General features: G+C 34.7%; 1 pseudogene; it reads right to left on the reverse strand.

Annotated features, from left to right (window-relative positions):
- LOC141540675 (TBC1 domain family member 1-like) overlaps positions 1-22,659 on the reverse strand; it is a 71,849-nt pseudogene that overhangs the window by 33,017 nt on the left and 16,173 nt on the right.

The raw sequence follows: 22,659 nt of genomic DNA on the forward strand, positions 1-22,659 counted from the left end.
ACTACTTTGGGCTTTCTGTGTTTGATTTTGAGGTTTTTATGTCCTAACACCTGGTCAATTTTTGTGTAAGTTTCATGATTTGCTAAGAAAAAAGCAAACTTCTTTCAGTCTTTATTCAATTTTCTCCAAAGATCTATCACATCTAATTTTTTCTAACATTTTGTTAACCTCTTTAATGTCTTTCTTATTTATTTTTTGTTTCAATTTATCTAGTTCTGAGAGAGCAAATTTGAGATTCCCCCACTAGTATAATTTTACTATTTTTTCTTGCCTCTCTCTTAACTTCTCCTTTAGGAAGTTAGATGCTATATCACCTGGTGCATATATGTTTTGTATTGATATTGCTTCATTGTCTATGCTACCTTTTAGCAGGATGTAGTTTCCTTCCTTATCTCTTTTAATTAGATAAATTTTTGTTTTGTTGATCTGAGATAAGGATGGTTACCCCCTGCTTTTTTTACTTCACCTGAAGCATAATAAATTCTGCTCCAGCCTTTTACTTTTACTCTGTATGTATCTCCCTGCTTTAAATATGTTTCCTGTATACAACATACTATAGGGTTCTGATTTTTGATCTAGTCTGCTATCTGCCTCTGCTTTATGGGAGAGTTCATCCCATTCACATTTAGGGTTAAAATTACTAATTCTGTATTTCCTGCAATCTTATTATCCCCATATTATGCTATTCTTTTTCTTGCCCCACCTTACCCTCTTTCCCAGTATTAAACTAGTGGTTTCCAGTCACATCATGCAGCTCTCCTTCTTTAGGATCCTTCCCTCCTCCCTTTGAATACTTTCCCCTTTCTTGTACCCTTCCCTTATTACTCTTTTCATTTCCCCTTTCTTTTCTTGCTTTTTAATGAGGTGAGGAAAGATTCTCTGTTAAAACAAATATGTCAATTATTTCTTCTTTGAGCCAACTCTGATGAGAGTAAGATTCACACAATGTTTCTCCTCCTAAGTTCCCTCATACCCTAATATGATAGCTTTCCTTTGCCTCTTCATGGGATGTAGTTTCCTTCTTTTTCTCTCCCCTTTTCTTATTTTCTGACAATATTCCATTTCCCTTTCTACTGATTTTTTATGTTATATTAGTAAAATCAGATTATACATGTGGCTTTATGTATATTCACAACAGAAATACAGTTCTCAAGAGTTCCTTTTACCTTTTTTTGCTTCTCTTGAGTGCTATAGTTTGAGATCAAACTTTTGGTTTAGATCTGCTTTGTTTTTTTTTTTTTTCCTTAGAAAAAAATGAAATTCATCTGTTTCACTGAATGTCCATCTTCTTCCATGGAAGAAAATGCTCAGCTTAGCTGAGTAGTTTATTCTTTGCTGTATTCCAAGTTCTTCAGAATATCAGATTCCAGGCCCTTCAACCTTTTAATGTGGAGGCAGTCAGATCATGAGTGACCCTTATTGTGGCTCCTCAATATTTGAGTTGTTTTTTTTTCCTGCTACTTGTAATATTTTTTCTTTAGTCTGATAGTTCTGTAATGCAGCCACAATATTCCTTGGCATTTTTATTTTAGGGTCTTTTTCAGAAGGTGTTTGATGAATTCTTTCAACACCTATTTTACCATCTGGTTCTATTACATCTGGTCAGTTCTCTTTGATGATTTCCTGTAAAATAGTATATAGGCTCTTTTTTTCATTATAATTTTTGGGAAGTCCAATAATACTCAGATTATCTCTCCTAGATCTATTTTTCAGGTGTGCTGTTTTTCCATGAAGATAACATTTTTTCTTCTTTTTTTCATATATATATATTTTTTTTTTTTGGTTTTGCTTGACTGATTCTTGATGTCTAAATGAATCATTTGTTTCTATTTATTCAGTTCTGATTTTTAATGAATTATTTTCTTCATTAGCTTTTTTTTTTTAACTTCTTTTAGTATATGTCCAATTGAGTTTTTAAATGAGTTGTTTTACTCTATGGATTTTTTTTTTACATTTCACTAATTTATTTATTTATTTATTATTATTATTTTTTTTTTTCAGTTCAAAAATCCTACTTTCCTGGGATTTCTTTACCTTTTCCAATTCACAAATTTTGTTTCTCTGCATTTACTGGGAATTCTTTACTTTTTCCAATTCATATTTCAGAAAGTTGTTACTCTCTTGCATAGCTTCTCTTTTCTTTCCCCATTTTTCTTCTAGCTCTCTTTTAAAATTGTTAATATATTCTTCTGAGAGAGCTTTATGTGATGGGGGCCAGGTAAAATTTCCTTTTAGGGTGTTGTCTGGAGACTGTTTGCTATTAGTCTCCTTGGGGTTGAAAACCTGCTCTCTCTGTATATCCCCACTCGCAGATGGCAGGTTGACCAATACATGTTAAATATGTTAAAGTGTAAATTAAATACAATATATGTATACATGTCCAAACAGTTGTTTTGCTGTACAAAAAGAATCGGGCTTTGAAATCATGTACAATTAGCCTGTGGAGGCTATCGATTGCCCTTTTGATTTTTTAAATCATTTTTTTAAAGTTTGTAGGATCTGCCTTCATGGCAAGGAGGTTACTAGCCTCCTCTGCAGAACAAGGATAGATTATGGGTAGTGGCTGTCCTGCAAATGGGCAAGCAATGGGAGTCCTCTGTTAATAAGTTCCCCTGGAAGTGGTTAAGACCTAATTAGCACAGGCCGAACTGCAGAAGTGCCCAGTGAAGAATCCTGCTGTGTGGATTAGCAACTGCACTGGGGCTAGAGACTGAGCAGTGAAAGTGTCACTGCCCTAAGCCAAAGCCCACCAATGGGTTGTGGGTATTAGCAGCTGACCAGCAAATAGCCCCAGAGGGACCAGAAGTATCTCTGTCCAGGGAAGCACAGTTCCACTCTGGAAGTTCTGTTCCCTGAGGCTGAGCCCCTCCACTGTGCAGATTAGAGGCTGCCCCGGCTCTGCCTCCCTGCCGTGCAGAATTGTGTCTGCCCCGGCTTGAACTGTATAATGCAGCTGCACAGCTCTGCTGTAGTCTGTGCTGAGTCACTTCTGGTTTTGGGTGGGTGTAACCAGATCTTTTCAGGTTCTGGGTTTTTTTTAGAGTACCCTTTATTTTTGGCTTTAATTTCTTTGCTTCTCTGCTGTTTTACAAGCAGAGCAGAGCAGTTAGCCTATGGCAGAGTTGTCTGTAGATTTTTTAACCACAGAGGCCACCTTGCTATGTCTGCTCAATTTATCCCTGCCTTAGCTGATCTGCTCCAGCCCCTCAGGAAAAATGTGTTCTGGTGGTCTTCTAGATTATCTTTGGCTGGTGAGTTGTTGTACTTCTAATCTTCATGAATTTTCCCAGTCAAGCACATGTTTTGAAGCTGAATTCAATAATTGGTCATGAGGGTATGAGAGAGGCTCAGAAAGTTGGGTGTGCCCCTGTCAGATTGGCTAGAATGACAGGGAGAGATAATGCAGAATGTTGGAGGGTATGTGGGAAGACAGGGCACTGGTATAATATTGGTGGAATTATGAATAGATCCAGCCATTCTGGAGAGCAATTTGGAACTATTCTCAAAAAATTATCAAACTGTGCATACCCTTTGACCCAGCAGTGTTACTACTGGGCTTATATCCCAAAGAAATCTTAAAGAAGGGAAAGGGACCTGTATGTGCAAGAATGAATTTGGCAGCTATCTTTGTGGTGGCCAGAAACTGGAAACTAAGTGGATTCCCATCAGATGGAGATTGGCTGAATAAATTATGGTATATGAATATTATGGAATATTATTGTTCTGTAAGAAATTATCAACAGTATTATTTCAGAAAGGACTGGAGAGACTTACATGAACTGATGCTGAGTGAAATGAGTAGGACCAGGAGATCGTTATATACTTCAACAATAATACTATATGATGATCAATTCTGATGGATGTGGCCATTTTCAGCAATGAGATGAACCAAATCAGGTCCAATAGAGCAATAATGAACTGAACCAGCTACACCCAGTGAAAAAACTCTGGGAGATGACTGTGATCCACTACATAGAATTCCCAATCCCTCTATTTTTGCCTGCCTACATTTTGGATTTCCTTCACAGGCTAATTGTACATGATTACAAAGTCCGATTCTTTTTGTACAGCAAAACAACTGTTTGGACATGTATACATATATTGTATTTAATTTACACTTTAACATATTTAACATGTATTGGTCAACCTGCCATCTGGGAGCGGGGAGGAGAGGAAAAATTAGAACAAAAGTTTTGACAATTGTCAATGTAGTAAAATTACCCATGCATATATCAGGTAAATAAAACTATTAATTAAAAAAAAATTTTGGGTGTGCCTTCTTCGCCATCTTGGTACTCCCCCCTCCCCTGTATTCTTTTCAACAGCAAAATGATTCTCAGGACAGTTCCAATGCTTTTGTGATGTAGAGAAACATCTCCAACCAGAGAGACCACTGTGGAGACTGTGTGGAACGCAACTTTTCACTTTTTTTCATTGTTTGCTTACATTTTGTTTTCTTTCTTTTTTTCCTTAACTTTGGATATGATTTTTCCTGTACAGCATGATAATTGTGGAAATATATATAGAAGAATTTTACATGTTTCATATATATTGATTTACATGGATTTAGGGAAGGGAGTTGAAGAAAAAAAGAGAAAAGATTTTTTTTTTTTTTTCCCCGCAATGGCTCTTTTCTAGCATAGTGGGTTTTTTTTGTTTGTTTGCTTATTTGTTTTGTTTTTAATAATCTTATTTTCCTTGAATGCTTTTTAATTTTTTTTTAAGTTTTGCCCTCTATGTCTCTTGTTTGGTTTTTAAATTCATTTTTTGAGTTATTTTAAAACTTCACTATGGGCAAGGAGCCATTTCACATTAGTCTTTAGAGGAGGAGCTCTTTTTTTTTAAATATTAAAGCATTTTTATTTTTCAAAACATATGCATGAACAATTATCCAACATTAGCACTTGCACAATCCTGTGTTCAAATACCTCCCCTTCCCCATACCTTTCCTAGATGTCATGTAGTCCAATTTATGTTAAATATGGTAGAAATATATATTCAATCCAATATATGTATACATATTTATACAAGTATTGTGCCTTATGAGAAAAAAAAAGGATGCAAAATAAAATGTAAGTAAACAACAACAAAAGAAGAGAAAATGATATATTGTGAATCTCAGTTCCCACAGTACTCTTTCTGGGTATAGATAGCTCTCTTCATCACTGAACAATTGGAACTGATTGAATCATCTCATTGTTGAAGAAAGTCATGTACATCAGAAGTGATCAGAATTTGTATAATATTTTTGTTTCTGTATATAATGATCTCCTGGTTCTGCTCATTTCACTTAGTATCAGTTCATGTATATTACTCCAGGACTCTCTGAATCATCCTGTTGGTATTTCTTACAGAACAATAATGTTCCATAACATTCTTATATCATTTAGAACTAGATAAATCGAGCCACAAAATAAATAAGAAAGAAGTTAAGGAGGGAAATAGACATCTAGAAAAGTTAGGTATAATAGATCTTTGGAGAAAATTGAATGGAGACAGAAAGCAATACACTTTCTTCTTGGCAGTTCATGGAAACTATGTGAAAATACAAAAATTGACTATGTATTAGGACATAAAAACCTCAAAATCAAATGCAGAACGGCAGAAATAGTAAATTCATTTTTTTTTCAAATCATGATGCAATAAAAATTACATAGAATAGAAGGCCAGGGGAAAATAAACCAAAAAAGAAATCGGATGTTAAATAATCTTATCCTAAAGAATAAATGGGTGAAACAGCAAATCATAGACACAATTAATAATTTCATCCAAGAGAATGACAATAATGAGACAACATACGAAAATGTGTGGGACGCAGCCAAAATAGTAATAAGGGGAAATTGTATATCTGTAAATACTTAATTGCATAAAGTACAGAAAGAGAAGATCAATTAATTGGCTTTGCAACTAAAAAAGCTAGAAAAAGAACAAATCAAAACCCCCCAATCAATACCAAACTTGAAATTCTAAAAATAAAAGGAGAGATTAATAAAATTAAAAGTAAAAATTAAAACTACTGAATTAATAAAACTAATATTTTTTCTAAAATGGGACTATTTAAGCAATTTATTTCCTCTTTTGTTAATCTGGGCAATCTATATATTATTAGAAAGACAACAGACCTGGAAAACAGATCTAGGAGAGACAATTTGAGAATAATCAGACTCCCTGAAAAATGTGAGGAAAAAAAGAGCTTGGACACTATTTACGAGGAAATTATTAAAGAGAACTGCCCAGACATTTTGGAAACAGAGGGTAAAATAAACATTGAAAAAATTCACAGATCACCTACTGAAAGGGACAACTAAGATTAAAACACCAAGAAATATAGTGGCCAAGTTCAAGAACCATCAGACAAAGGAAAAAATATTGGAAGCTGCTAGAAAAAATCAATGCAGATATGGAGGAGCCAAAATAAGGATAACCCAGGACCTAGCAGCGTCTACATTAAAAGAACCAAGGGCCTGGAATATAATATTCCAAAAGGCTAAGGAACTTGTTATGGAGCCAAGAATAACTTACCCAGCAAGAATGAGCACCGTTTTCCAGGGAAGAAGATGGACATTTAATGAAATAAATGAATTCTATCTATTCTTGATGAAAAAAGCAGACCTACATAAAATGTTTGATCTTCAAATACAGAACTCAAGAGATTTCTAAAAAGGAAAAAAGAAATCTTGAGAACTATACTTCTGCCAAAAAATATGTAAAGAACATATCTACAATTTGTCCTAGAAAATAGAAGTGGAAAGGAAATTATATCATAAAAAAGTGTAAAGTGGTGGTACTACATCTCATGAAGCGGCAAAGGTAACCTATTATATCTGAGAGAAAGAAAGGAGGGGGATGAACATAGTGTGTATCAATAGACATATTTTATTTATGGTGAAACTTCTACTTTATTGAAAAGTGAAAGGGAAGGAGTAAGCTAAGGGGAAGGGAATACAGATATTGTGAGGAAAAGGGGTAAAATAAGGGGAGGAACTTTAAGGTGAGGGAGGGATCCTAAAAAGGGAGGGCTGTGAAAAGCAAGTGGTGTTCACAAGTTTAATACTGGGTAGGGAGGTAAGAGGGAAGGAAAGGGGAAAAGCATAAGCAGGGGTTATTAGTATGGCAAGCTATATAGAATTAATCATTCTAACCATAAATGTGAATGGGGCAAACTGCCTCATAAAGAGAAAGCAGTTAGCAAACTGGATTAAAAGTCAGAATCCTACTATATGTTGATTACAGGAAACACACCTGAAACAGGGTGAGACATTCAAACTAAAAGTAAAAGGGTGGAGCAGAATCTACTATGCTTCAGGCAAAACCAAAAAAAAATAGGAGTAGCCATCCTCATTTCAGATCAAGCAAAAACAAAAATTGATCTATTTAAAGGGATAAGGAAGGGCATTATATACTGCTAAAGGGTAGCATCAATAATGAAGCAGTATCAATATTAAACATCTATGCACCAAGTGGTGCAGCATCTAAATTCTTAAAAGAGAAATCAAGAGACCTGCAAGAAGAAATAGATAGCAAAACTATAATAGTGGGAGATCTCAACCTTGCACTCTCAGAAGTAGATAAATCAAACCACAAAATAAATAAGAAAGAAGTCAAAGAGGTAAATAGAATACTAGAAAAGTTTGATATGATAGATCTTTGGAAAAAAGCTAAATGGAGACAGAGAGCAGTATACTTTCTTCTCAGCAGTTCATGGAACCTATACAAAAATTGATCATATACTAGGGCATAAAAACCTCAAAATCAAATGCAGTAAGGCAGAAATAGTAAATGCATCCTTTTCAGACCAAAATGCAATCAAAATTACATTTAATAAAAAGCCAGGGGAAAATAGACCAAAAATAATTGGAAACTAAATAATCTTATACTAAAGAATGATTGGGTAAAACAGCAAATCATAGACATAATTAATAACTTCACCCAAGAAAATGACAAAAATGAGACATCATACCAAAATGTGTGGGGTACAGCCAAAGCAGTAATAAGGGGAAGTTTTATATCTCTACAGGCCTACTTGCATAAAATAGAGAAAGAGAGGGCCAACAAATTGGGCTTACAACTAAAATTGCTAGAAAAGGAACAAATTAAAACCCCCCAGACAAACACAAAACTTGAAATTTAAAAAATAAAAGGTGAGATTAATAAAACTGAAAGTAAAAAAAATAAAAACTATTGAATTAATTAATAAAACTAAGAGTTGGTTTTATGAAAAAACCAACAAAATAGACAAAACCTTAGTAAACCTGATTAAAAAAAGGAAAGAGAAAAAGCAAACTGTTAGTCTTGAAAATGAAAAGTGCAAACTCACTACTAATGAAGAGGAAATTAGAACAATAGTTAGGAGTTACTTTGCTCAACTTTATGCCAATCAATTTGATAACTTAAATGAAATGGAAGAATACCTTCAAAAATATCGCTTGCCCAGATTAACAGAGAAGAAGTAAGTAGTCTAAATAGTCCCATCTCAGAAAAAGAAATAGAACAAGCTATTAACCAACTTCCTAAGAAAAAGTCCCCAGGACCAGATGGATTTACATGTGAATTCTACCAAACATTTAAAGAACAACTAACTCCAATGCTATGTAAACTATTTGAAAAAATAGGGATTGAAGGAGTCCTACTAAATTCCTTTTATGACACAGACATGGTACTGATACCTAAACCAGGTTGATCGAAAAGTGAGAAAGAAAACTATAGACCAATTTCCTTAATGAATATTGATGCTAAAATCTTAAATAAGATATTAGCAAAAAGAATTCAGAAAATCATCCCCAGGATGATACACTATGATCAAGTAGGATTTATACCAGGAATGCAGGGCTGGTTTAATATTAGGAAAACTATTAGTATAATTGACCATATTAATAATCAAATTAATAAAAACCATATGATCATCTCAATAGAGGCAAAAAAAGCATTTGATAAAATCCAACATCCATTCCTACTGAAAACGCTTGGGAGTATAGGAATAAATAGTCTATTCTTTAAATAATAACAAGCATATATTTAAAACCTTCAGTAAACATCATATGTAATGGGGATAAACTAGAACCTTTCCCTTTAAGATCAGGAGTGAAACAAGGTTGCCCACTATCACCATTACTATTCAATATAGTACTAGAAACGCTAGCCTCGGCAATAAGAGCCGAAAAAGAGATTCAAGGAATTAAGAGATTCAAGGAATTAGAGTAGGAAATGAGGAAATCAAATTATCAGTTTTTGTAGATGACATCATGGTATACTTAGAGAACCCCAAAGACTCTGCTAAAAAGCTATTAGAAATAATTCAGAATTTTGGCAAAGTTGCAGGATACAAAATAAATCCACATAAATCCTCAGCATTTTTATACATTACCAACACAATCCAATAGTAAGAGATACAAAGAGAAATTCCATTCAAAATAACAGTACATAGTATAAAATATTTGGGAATATATCTACCAAAGGAGAGTCAGGAATTATATGAGCAAAATTACAAAACACTTGCCACAAAAATAAAGTCAGATTTAAATAATTGGAAAGACAATCAGTGCTCTTGGATAGGCCAGGCAAATATAATTAAGATGATAATACTCTCTAAACTAATCTATTTATTTAGTGCTATACCAATCAGACTCCCAAGAAACTATTTTAATGTCCTAGAAAAAATAATAACAGAATTCATATGGAAGAACAAAAGGTCAAGAATTTCAAGGGAAGTAAAAAAAAATTAATGAAGGTGGTCTAGCTTTACCTGATCTAGAACTGTATTATAAAGCAACAGTCACCAAAACCATTTGGTATTGGCTAAGAAATAGACTAGTTGATCAGTGGCACAGGTTAGGTTCACATGGCAAGATAGTGAATTAAAATAGCAATCTAGTGTTTGACAAACCCAAAGATCCCAAATTTTGGGATAAGAATTTATTATTTGACAAAATCTGCTGGGAAAACTGGAAATTAGTATGGCAGAAACTAGGCATGGACCCACCTCATACTAAGATAAGATCAAAATGGGTCCAAGAGTTAGGCATAAAGAACGAAATCATAAATAAATTGGAGGAACATGGGATGGTTTACCTCTCAGACTTGTGGAGGAGGAAGGAGTTTGTGTCCAAGGGAGAAGTAGAGACCATTATTGATCACAAAATAGAACATTTTGATGACACCAAATTAAAAAGTTTCTGCACAAACAAAACTAATGCAAACAAGATTAGAAGGGAAGTAACAAATTGGGAAAACATTTTTACAGTTAAAGTTTCTGTTAAAGGCCTCATCTCCAAAATATACAGAGAATTGACTTTAATTTATAAGAAATCAAGCCATTCTCCAATTGATACATGGTCAAAGGATATGAACAGACAATTTTCAGATGATGAAATTAAAACTATTTCCACTCATATGAAAGAGTGTTCCAAATCACTATTGATCAGAGAAATGCAAATTAAGACAATTCTGAGATATCATTACACACCTTGTCATAGACTGCTTCATAGATGGTGCTGATTGTGTCACTGCCCCTTCCCCTCCTCTTTCTCCCTCCATCCATGAAGTGTTAATTGTGGGAGGTAGGTCAGGGGTTGGGGAATGCTCTAATTTCTCCTACTGTGAAGCACCACACTAGAATTGTACATAACTCCATTCTTATGTGATTCTTGATTCTTTTCACCTAGTTTATCAGTTTCCTCCCCCTCCTGCACTTTCTTGTTTTTCCTTATTCTATAACTTATATAATTTGCTAAAACCAGTTGTATTAAATTATATGTATAAAGTGTTTCTTTGGAAATTGAGTCAGGTCCATTATCATTGTAGTATTCACATAGTTACTCTCCTACTAATTGCTACTCTGGATTTAATTCTTTTCCTTAGAGAACCAAAGAGATGTGTACTGTACTGTTGCTAAATGTTCAATGATCTGCTCCCAACTTACAATTAAACCTTAATTTTTTACCAGTCTGAGCAAGCTTTTGAAACATTTTCCGTTCGGTGGGGAAATGCCTTTTCTAAACATTTGCCCAATTTTAACTGGAATACTACTTTAGCCCTCTACAAAGTTTCCTTCTTGTACTCACCCTAATTTCTGGGACAGGGAGACTTTTCCACTGAAATCAGGATTGGAGGCTTTTCCACTGAAATCAGGATATTGTCAGCCCCATATTCAGATGCCAAAATGCAATGTTCTCCCTAAAATATAAAGTTTTCATGAAATCATAAATAAATTAGAAAAACATAGGATAGTTTACCTCTCAGACTTGTGGAGGAGGAAGGAATTTGTGACCAAAGGAGAACTAGATATTGTTATTGATCATAAAATATAAAATTTTGATTACATTAAATTAACAAGCTTTTATACAAACAAATTAGAAAGGAAATAACAAACTGGGAAAACATTTTTACAGTTAAAGGTTTGATAAAGTTCTCATTTCCAGTATATATAGAGAACTGACTCTGATTTATAAGAAATCAATCCATTCTCCAATTGATAAATGGCCAAAGGATATGAGCAGACAATTTTCAGATGATGAAATTGAAACTATTTCCATTCTTATAAAAGAGTGCTCCAAATCATTATTGATCAGAGAAATGAAAATTAAGACAACTCTGTGATACCACTACCTGTAGCATGCTATTGTTTCCAGAAGCTGCTGGATCGCTCTCTGGGAAGAGATCTGCTGTGTCTACTCAAATCTCTCAGACAGATTCTTCTTCCTGTAGTGAACCGTTGTCTCCAGGCAGTTGCTGTTAACTCTTGTCCAGAGAAGTGACTTCCCTTCCTGCTGAGAGCCGACTTCCCTTCCTGCAGAGAGCTGCGTCAAGCCAGATGTAGTGCAGAGTCTTCTCCTTGAATCTCCTCCAGCTCTTATCCTTCTCCAGGCAGACTGACTTTCCAGGCCCACTGTTGTCTCTTTTATCCTCCCAGAGAATGGGTGTGGGATTATGCAAGGGCTTCTGGGAAGAACCACTTCAGCCAATGAGCTTGCTCCTTCTATCAAGTCAACCTGAATTCTCACCTTGTAATTGTCCAGACAACCTGAATTCTCACCTTGTCACTGTCCAGACACCCTGAGTTCTCACCTAGTAATCCTAACATCTCCCCCTTTCTTTTGATTTAGAACATAGGACAGTCATGACCTTGAAACATAAATCCATCAATATGGGAAGTATTACAGATAATTACATAAATTACATAAGCACATAGTAACATAGTAACATAACACATGCTAGAAGTATATAACATAATCAAATAATCATAAATTGAAAATTTATAAATGTCCATAAGTCCATTGTCCATTAGTCTCATCTTGTGTGAGGAATTCCAATGATTCCTGCTGGTTTTAAAGTTCTTTAACAGTCTTTTTATTATCTATGCTCTTTCAGTGTAAGATGTTTCTTAGATCTTCTCCTTTATTTTGAGGTCTTTCTCTTTTTCTGTCTCTCTCTGATGGACAAGGCGAATATGACTCGTTGGCACCCATCTGATTCCTTCCCCTGCTGAAGAAATACAAGCAAACCCTCTCCCCCAGGCAGTTAACCTATCTGGTCCCTTCCATTCACCACTTTCTGGATCTCTCCACATCACCTGGCGATTATCTAAGGGCAGTGGAGATGGTCGCACTGGACACTGCCCTTCTGGTGGGTTATAAAACCTGTCTGCCGGAGCCAGTGCATCTTTGTCAAAAATTAGAAAATTAATGGTATAGAGAACTAAATTTAGAAGTTCCCTAGGGCTACCTGTGGCTCCCACTTTCTTATGTTTTTGGAGGAGTGTCTTAATATCTCTGTTTCTTCTCTCTACTATTGCCTCCCCTTGAGGATTAAAGGGTATGCCCGTGGTATGTAAAATCTTATACTGTGCACAAAAGTGTGTAAAATGTTTGGACGTATATGCAGGTCCATTGTCTGTTTTTATTGCTTGTGGCACACCCATAATTGCAAATACTTGTATAAGGAATTCAGTGACCACTCGGGCTCTCTCTTTTGCTGCTGGCATTGCAAATGTGAATCCTGAAAAGGTGTCTACCACGACATGGATAAAAGATAGACGACCAAAAGATTTATAATGGGTCACATCCATTTGCCAGATTTCATTGGGTCTCAAACCACAAGGATTCTTCCCTGGAGGGAGTGTAGGAGCGTGGAAAGGAAGACAAACTGTACAGCTTTTTACTATGCTCCTAGCTTCCTCTCTTGTGATTCCAAATTGTAAACGTAAAGCTCGAGCAGCCTGATGATATTTAGAATGAGATTCTTGTGCTTCCTGAAATAAAGGACTACTGGCTAACATGGTTAGAAGGCTATCTGCCTTTGAATTTCCATCAAAAATGGGACCTGGAAGTCCACTATATGAGTGGACATGCAAGATATAAATCTTGCCTGGATGTTTTCTCACTTGCTCTTGAAGTTCCTTAAAGAGCTGATAAATATTGGAGGCTGCAAATTTTATTTGGGCTGTGGCAATTCTTTGTACTACACCTACAGAATAAGCTGAATCAGTAATTATATTTATGTCTCCTGGGTAATAAGTAAGAGCTAGCATGATAGCAAATAATTCATTCTGTTGAGTGGATTGAAAAGGAGTCCTGATTACTCTCTTTATGGTTAAATCATGAGAGTATATGGCACAAATATTTTCTTTGGAGGCGTCTGTAAAGACTGTTGGTCCTTTAAGAGGAACCTTAGAAACCTTTTCTTCAAAGATCCATCGCCAATTATGTAGTAGCCGGGTAATCTTTAATGGAGATCCATGTGCAAAATTTGGAGCGGTGGCCAATAAAATTTGCCATTCTGGGATGGTCTCACAGCATACATTAATTTGTGCCTTATTATAGAATGTGTATATTTTTTCAGGACTTTTTCCAGATAATTGTGTTACTCTCTTAATAGCCTTTAATAAAATCCTAGCCACAAGTACTGGGTAAGGTGTAAGGCTTTGTTCTGGTTGTGCTGGGAGGTTCACCCACTCAATCACTCTGTCTTCTTGATGAAGGACTGCTGTGGGTGCCTCTTTTGCAGCAAAAACTGATATTTCCAAGGGTTTTTGAGTGACTCTTTCAACCACATTGGATAAAGCCAGTTCAACTTCTCTCAAAGCCTTTTGTGCTTCTTTTGTAAGCTGGCGTGGTGAATTTAAAGCACTGTCTCCCCTTAAAATGTCATATAGAGGTTGTAGTTGATTGGTAGTTAAGCCTAACACTGGACGCATCCATTGGATATCTCCTATTAATTTTTGAAAGTCATTTAAGGTGTTCAACTTCTCTGTTCTTAAAGAAAGCTTTTGTACACTGAGTGTCTTAGGATATACTTCATATCCTAAATATTGAAAAGGAGCATGTCTTTGAATTTTTTTTGTAGCTATATGCAGTTTATAGTACTTTAATGTTTCCATGGTCTTTTGTAGACATGCTTCTAACATTTGTTCCTCAGGTGCACATCCCAAAATATCATCCATATAATGTAACAATATTACTTTTGGAAAGGCTTTTCTTACTGAAGCAAGAGCAGCAGCAACATACATTTGGCACATAGTAGGGCTGTTTTTCATTCCCTGTGGCAAAACTGTCCATTCATATCTTTTATAAGGCTCGGCCAAATTAACACTAGGCACTGAAAAAGCAAATCTTTTCATATTCTCCTTATCTAGAGGGATAGAATAGAAACAATCCTTAATATCTATAACCCATAGAGGCTATTCTCTTGGCAATAGAGTAGGAGATGGAAGTCCAGGCTGAAGAGTTCCCATAGTTTACATCTGTTCATTTACTCTTCTTAGATCAGTTAACATCCTCCATTTTCCAGATTTCTTTTTCACCACAAATACTGGGGAATTCCAAGGAAGTCCCTGTTTGGGCGCCAAATTGCAAAGGTCCAGTCTAGCTCCTCTTGTCAGAATAAGCAAAAGTCCTTGCCCCACGTTGGGCGCCAAATGTAGCGTGCTATTGTTTCCAGAAGCTGCTGGATCACTCTCTGGGAAGAGATCTGCTGTGTCTACTCAAATCTCTCAGACAGATTCTTCTTCCTGTCGTGAACCGTTGTCTCCAGGCAGTTGCTGTTAACTCTTGTCCAGAGAAGTGACTTCCCTTCCTGCAGAGAGCCGACTTCCCTTCCTGCAGAGAGCTGTGTCAAGCCAGATGTAGTGCAGAGTCTTCTCCTTGAATCTCCTCCAGCTCTTATCCTTCTCCGGGCAGACTGACTTTCCAGGCCCACTGTTGTCTCTTTTATCCTCCCAGAGAATGGGCGTGGGATAATGCAAGGGTTTCTGGGAAGAACCACTTCAGCCAATGAGCTTGCTCCTTCTATCAAGTCAACCTGAGTTCTCACCTTGTAATTGTCCAGACAACCTGAATTCTCACCTCGTCACTGTCCAGACACCCTGAGTTCTCACCTAGTAATCCTAACAACTACCCACCTGTCAGATTGACTAAGATGACAGGAAAAAAAAATTGATGAATGTTGGAGGGGATGTGGGAAAACTGGGACACTGATGCATTGTTGGTGGAGTTGTGAAAGAATCCAACCATTGCTCTGGAGAGCAATCTGAAATTATGCCCAAAAAGTTATCAAAATGTGCATACCCTTTGATCCAGCAGTGCTACTACTGGGCTTATATACCAAGGAAATACTGAAAAAGGAAAAGGGACCTGTCTGTGCCAAAATGTTCGTGGCAGCCCTTTTTATAGTGGCTAGAAATTGGAAAATGAATGGATGCCCATCAACTGGAGAATGGCTGGGTAAATTATGGTATATGAAGGCTATGAAATAGTATTGCTCTGTAAGAAGTGACTAGCAGGATGGATACAGAGAAGCTTGAAGAGACTTACATGAACTGATGCTAAGTGAAATGAGCAGAACCAGGAGATCATTATACACTTCAACAACAATACTATATAAGGATATATTCTGATGGAAGTGGATATCTTCAACAAAGAGAAGATCTAATTCAGTTCCAATTGGTCAATGATGGACAGAATCAGCTATACCCAGAAAAGGAACACTGGGAAATGAGTGTAAACTGTTTGCATTTTTGTTTTTCGTCCCAGGTTATATTTACTTTCTGACTCCAATTCTTCCTTTGCAACAAGAAATTTGGTTTTGCACACATATATTGTATCTACAACATAGTATAGCATATTTAACATGTATGGGACTGCCTGCCATCTAGGGGAGGGATTGGAGGGAAGGAGGGGAAAATTAGGAACAGAAGTGAGTGCAAGAGATAATGTTGTAAAAAATTACCCATGCATATGTACTGTCAAAAAAAAAAAGTTATAATTGTAAAATAAAAAAATAAAATAAAATGTAATATTCTCTGTTGAGGTTTTCTTGGGGTCTCTGGAGGCAGCCTTCATTTCAGTTCAGTAATCACCACAAGTACAGTCAGGTGTTAAATTACAAATCCTTTATTGTCTCTTTCAAAGTCTTATCTCCTTTCTGGGGACCTGTTAGCTTTCTTAGAGTCCTATCTCTCTTTTTGGTTCCATGACCTTGAATTCCTGCCTTGTTCTCTGCCCTCTGAATCTCTTTGAATTCAAAGGTTTGTGCTTCAGCCTCCAGTTACCACAAAGATGGACAATGGAATAAATATGTCTCAGCCTCCAAGAGCTTTTTGTGGGCTTGCCTTTTCTGGTCCTGAGAGCTTCTTCCTTATATGCTGTACAATGAGTATAAATCAATCATTATATCACTAGGAAACCATTATTTGTTGTAGGATTAAATCAATGCTAAACTAGATTTAACTATTGTCTCCTCAATTCTATTTAGTACCTTTTTTCAAGTTCTGCCCCATAACAATAATATAATATGACCAAGTGAGATTTATACTACGAATGCAGGGCTGGTTCAAAATCAGGAAAATTATTATCATAATCAACCACATCAACAACAAAACTAATAGAAGTCATATGATAATCTTAATAGATGCATAAAAAGCTTTTGCCAAAATACAGCACCCATTCCTATTTTTTAAAAAATAGAGAGACTAGGGATAATGGGAGTTTTCTTTAAAATTATAAATAGCATCTATCTAAAATTAACAGCAAACAGTATTTGTAATGGAATGAGACTGGATGCATTTTCAAGAAGATCAGGGATGAAAAAAGGATGCCCATTATCACCACTATTATTCAACATTGCACTAGAAATTTTGGCTTTAATAATAAGAAAATAAAAAAAAAATAATGAGTATTAGAATGAGTAATTTGGCAATAAAACTATCACTCTTTGTGGATAATATGATAATATATTCAGAGAATGCTAAAAAATCGTCCAAAAATCTACCATAAACATTTCACACTTTTATCAAATTTGCAGGATATAAAATAAATCCACACAAATTATTCACATTTTTATAAATTATTAATAAAACCAAGAAGCATGAGATGGAAAGAGAAATTCCATTTAAAATAACTATAGACAAAATAAAATATGTGGGAGTCTCCCTACCAAGAGAAACCCAGGAATTATATGAACACATTTACAAACCACTTCTCACACAAATAAAGTCATATCTAAAAAGGTGGAAAAGTATGAGTTGTTCATAGGTAGGCTGAGCTAATATATAATAAAAATGACAATTCTACCTAAATTGGTCTACTTGTTCAGTGCCATACCAATCAAACTGCCAAGAACTTATTTTATAGAGCTAGAAAAAATAATTCCAAAATTCATCTGGATGAACAAAAGGGCAAGAATATCAAGGGAATCAATGAAAGAAAAATACCAATGATGGTGGCTTACCAGTACCAGAACTAAAACTATATTATAAAGCAGCAGTCCTCAAAACCATTTATTACTGTCTAAGAAATAAATTGGTAGATCAGTGAAATAGTTTAGGCACATATGGCAAAATAATCTATATCTATATCAATATACTTTATTTATTTGATAAACTTTCTAATTCTAGCTTCTGGGATAAAAACTATTTCACAAAAATTATTGGGAATACTGACAAATAACATATTAAAAAACTTGGCAGACAATCTCCACTTGATAATGGTTAAAGGATATGAACAGACAATTCTTGGATGAAGAAATTAAAATTATTTCTGGTTATATGAAAAGATGCTCCAAGTCATTATTAATTAGAGAAATGCAAATTAAGACAACTCTGAGATACCACTACATACCTGTCAGATTGGCTAGAATGGCACGGAAAGATAATGCAGAATGTTGGAGGGGATGTGGGAAAACAGGGACACTAATACATTGTTGGTGGAATTGTGAATACATCTAGCCATTCTGGAGAGCGATTTGGAACTATGCTCAAAAAGTTATCAAACTGTGCATACTTTTTGACCTAACAGTGTTGCTGCTATTGGGTTTGTTTCCCAAAGAGATCTTAAAGAAGGGAAAGGGACCTGTATGTGCAAGAATGTTTGTGGCAGCCTTCTTTGTGGTGGCCAGAAACTGGAAACTACGTATGATGCCCACCAATTGGAGATTGGCTGAATAAATTGTGGTATATGAATATTATAGAATATTATTGTTCTATAAGAAATGACCAACAGGATGATTTCAGAAAGGCCTGGAGAGACTTACATGAACTGATGCTGAGTGAAATGAGCAGGACCAGGAAATCGTAGCGTACTTCAACAACAATACTATATGATGATCAATTCTGATGGATGTGGCCATTTTCAACAATGAGATGAACCAAATCAGTTCCAATAAAGCAGTAATGAGCTACACCCAATGAAAGAACTCTGGGAAATGATTATGAACCACTACATAGAATTCCCAATCCCTCTGATTTTGTCTGCCTGCATTTTGGATTTCTTTCACAGGCTAATTGTACACTATTTCAAAGTTCGATTCTTTTTGTACAGCAAAACAACTGTTTGGACATGTATATATGTATTGTATTTAATTTTTATTTTAACATAGTTAACATGTATTGGTCAACCTGCCATCTGGGGGAGGGAAGAAAGGAGGAGAAAAATTGGAACAAAAGGTTTGGCAATTGTCAATGTTTTGAAGTTGTCCATGCATATATCTGGTAAATAAAAACTATTAAAAAAAAAAAAAAAAACTTGGCAGAAGCCTATGTCTCATACCCCATATAAAAATAAGGTCAAAATGGAACATAATTTTAGAATAAAGTGTGATAATCATAAGCAAATTAGGAAAGTGAGGGATAATTTAACTATCAGATTTTTGCAGAAAGTCTCAAAGAAGGACTAGAGAATATTATGAAACACAAAATGGGCAACTTTGATTTTATTAAATTAAAAGCGTTTTGCACACACACACACACACACACACACACACACACACACATACACACCCCACACAAACAAGATTAAAAGGGAAATAAAAAAGCAGCAAAAATTTACAGCCAATATTTCTTATAAAGGCCTCATTTTTAAAATATAAGAAAAAACTGTCAAATTTATAAAACAAGTCATTCCCCATTTGATAAGTGGTCAAAGAATATGAATAGACAAATTTCAGATGATGAAATTAAATACATCTATAGTCAAATGAAAAAATGCTCTAAATAACTAAAACAACAATGAGGTTCCACCTCACATACCTCAGATTGGATTATGACAAAAAAAAGATGATAAATATTGGAAGGGATGTGGGAAAACTGGGACACTAATGCATTGTTGGTGAGTTATGAAGTGATCCAGCCATTCTGGTGAGCAGTTTGGAAGGCTGTCCAAAGGGCTATCAAACTGCATACCCTTTCATCCAGCACTATCTCTACTGGGCCTGTATCCCAAAGAGATCACAGAAGAGGGAAAGGACCAATGTGCACAAAAATTATGTGTAACAACTCTTTTTTTTTTTTTTTTTTTTTTTTTGGTATCAAAGAATTGGAAAATGAATAGACGCCCATCAATTAGAGAATGAATGGATAAGTTGTGGTATATGAAGGTAATGTGATATTATTGTTCTATTAAAAATGATGAACAAGCTTTTCATAGAATGGCCTAGAAATGTTTACATGAACTGATGCTGAGTGAAACAAGCAGAACCAAGAATACTTTGTATACTGTAACAGCAAGATTATGTGATGATCCATTATAAAATATTTAGATCTTCTCAGTGCTTCAGTGATCCATTTTAACCCTAATACACTTTGGATAAAAAATACCATCTACTTTTTAAAAAAATTATGAACAGGTAGATTTAAAAAAAATCTGGAAAGACTTTCATGAATTTGTGCTGTATGATGTGAGCAGAACAAGGAGAAAATTGTACACAGTAATATCAAGATTATGTGAAGATCAGCTATGATAAACTTAGCTCTTAGCTCTTCTCAGCAATTTCAAGATACACAAATTGGAAAATGCTATCTATACCTAATGTAAAAATGGAGTATGAACGCATATCAAAGTAACCTGTCATCACTTTTTTTGTTTCTTTCTTTCTCACACTTTTTCCTTTTTTGTTCTGATTCTTCACAACATGGCTAATGAAGAAATTTGTTTAATATGATTATACATACATAACCTACTTTAGATTTCTTTCCATTATGTGAGTTGGAAGGCTATGTGGATGGGAGGAAGAAAAACTTTGGAATTCAAAATTTTATAAAAATGAATGTTGAAAACTATTTTCATATGTAATTGGAGAAAATGCATCAATATACATGAGAAAATTTGCTCTATAATTGTCCTTCTCTGTTTTCAATTTCATTTATTTCTCTTGATTTTTAGGGTTTCTAACTCAGTTTTTTCACTTGTCCTTTTTTGAGATTTTTTAACACCCATTTATTGATCTCTTTTTCTATTTGTGTAAGCATTTACACAAAATTTCCTCTATGCTGCTTTTGTTGGATCACATTAGTGTTATGTTGTCTCATTATTGTTACTTTTTTTGATGTAATTATTATTTCTGTGATTTGTTGTTTGACCCCCTCATTCTTTAAAATTAGATTATTTAGTTTCCAATTAATTTTAGTTCTATCTTTCTATGGTCTTTATTACTCAAAATTTTTTGCATCATGATCTGAAAAGAATTCATTTAATATTTCTGCCTTCTGCATTTGAATAAGTGGTTTCTTTGCACTAATACATGGTCACTTCTTGTGTAGGTACCATGTACTGCTGAGGAAAAACAATATATTTCTATCCCCCTTTTCTAAAATTCTATTCACTGCTTTCATTTCTTTATTTTTTATTTTGTGGTTAGATTTACTTAGTTCTGAGAGGATGGTGCTAAAGTCCTATAGTTTAGTTTTATAATTTGTTTCTTTTTACATAAAGTTTTGCTGTCTATTTTTATCCTATGCATCACTTATCTTTTTCCTCTAAAAATCTGGATGCTATGCCACTTGGTGTATGTTTGGTACTGATATTACTTCACAATCTATTGTATTTTTTTTTTTTTAGCAAGATATAGTTTCCTTCCTTGTTTCTTTTTATTTGAATGACTTGGTTTTTTTGTTTTAGTATAAAATCAGGATTGAAACCCCCTATTTTTCTGTTCTTTGCTTTTTGTAATTATTTTATAGAATTTTTTATTAAAGCTTTTTATTCTCAAAACATATGCATGGATAATTTTTCATCGTGGACCCCTGCAAAATCTTCTATTCCAAATTTTCCCCTCCTTTTCCCACCCTCTTCACTAGATGGCAAGCAATCTAATATATGTCAAACATGTTAACAAATATACATTAAATCCAACATATGTATACCATTTATACAATTATCATGCTACACAAGAAAAATCAGATCAAAAAGGGAAAAAAAATGCGAAAGAAAACAAAATGCAAACAAACAACAATAACAACAACAACAACAAAGTGAAAATGCTATGTTGCTATACACACTCACTTCCCACAGTCCTCTTTCTGGGTATAAATGGAAACTTCAGGGGGTAGATTGGATATTTGGATTACTATGGCTAGATTTAGGTTACTCTGAGTACTTGAATGGGGAAAAATATTTTCACTAAGCTTTCATTTTCTGTTTACCATTTATTTCCAAGTTTTCTCCCCCATTAGCATGTGAAGTTTTTGAGGACAGGGGCTGGTTTTGCCTTTCTTTGTGTTCATCACAGTAAATAAATGCAATGCTTGGCAATATGAAATATTGGAGGAACATGTGTTAATTAAATGACTCACTTGTATTTAATTTCTAATAAAAGTTTGTGTAAACTTTATACTGGTTTTGATGAAATTTTCACATTTTATGGCAACAAATGTCTTGATATTAGAACCCAGGTCATAGTTTTTCAACCTTTAATGTTCTTTGTTTATCTATTTTTGCCATAACTCTAAAAACCAAAATACTGAACAGTGATTTCCTCTCACTTATTATTATTATTTTTTTTTACTAATGGGTCAGTGTATTCAGTGAATTAAAGTCTCTATCAGTGCTGTTCTTAAAATTTTTGAGATGAATTCCAAAATGTAACATCACAACAAATCAACTTTATTTTGAGAAAAAAAAATATAAGAAAGGACAAGCAAATAGAATAGAACATCAGGTTCACTGGAATCCCTGGTGAAATTAAGTTTTCTAAACTGCCAAAATGCTGGTTTTTATAGGGTTTTTATCGGGGCCTAGTGGGAACAGGTATTGGAGATCAGGAGTGGATATACAGATCAAGGTTCAGGAATTGGTGATAATTATTGTTTGGATAACTTCCTGGAGAAATTGGCAGTTAATTCACATTGGAACTTCACATCAAGGGAAAGTATCTTCTTGTAGTCACTGTAGTTAT

The sequence above is a fragment of the Sminthopsis crassicaudata genome, chromosome 4, assembly GCF_048593235.1.
Source record: "Sminthopsis crassicaudata isolate SCR6 chromosome 4, ASM4859323v1, whole genome shotgun sequence".
Lineage (NCBI taxonomy): Eukaryota > Metazoa > Chordata > Mammalia > Dasyuromorphia > Dasyuridae > Sminthopsis > Sminthopsis crassicaudata.